Below are 619 nucleotides of genomic sequence, written 5' to 3' on the forward strand. Positions count from 1 at the left end.
TTTGCGGGTTAACACATGCGAGCGTTGCGGCCCAGAGGCCTTACCGCCTTTCACTGCGGGTTCGTCAAGAACTTGGAGATGGTCGCAACGCATCGGGTCCTCCCGGGGTACTTGGTGTTTGGATGCTGGCTTGGTGATTAAACACTTGATATTCCATCTTCGGATGAATTTCGGGTGTCACCTGTTGCCTAAGACCACTTGCATGTTTAGCTCGCCGTGGGGTAGCAAGCGTTGTGATCTAATGGCCTTACCGGGCAAACACTTTCGGTTCGTCAAGGACTTGGAGTGCCGGGACGGGTTGGCGGATCCATCACTCTGAGTATGCCGGGTTGATACTTGGGGTTGGTTTGGTTTTGGTGACCCAATACTAGATGTACCATCTCGGTGGTATGTCAGTATCACCTATACTCCAGACCACTTGCATGGTTAGCAAGCGTTGTGATCTAATGGCCCTACCGGGCAAACACTTTGGGTTCGCAAGGACTTAGAGTGCCGGGACGGGTTGGCGGATCCAACACTCTGGGTACCTCCGGGTACTTGGGGTTGGTTGAGGACTTGGTGAACAAACACTTGATATACACTCTCCGGATGTACTTCGGGTGTCACCTGTTGTCCGAGA

This window comes from Anopheles coustani, assembly GCF_943734705.1.
Source record: "Anopheles coustani chromosome X unlocalized genomic scaffold, idAnoCousDA_361_x.2 X_unloc_39, whole genome shotgun sequence".
In the NCBI taxonomy this organism is placed as follows: Eukaryota; Metazoa; Arthropoda; class Insecta; order Diptera; family Culicidae; genus Anopheles; species Anopheles coustani.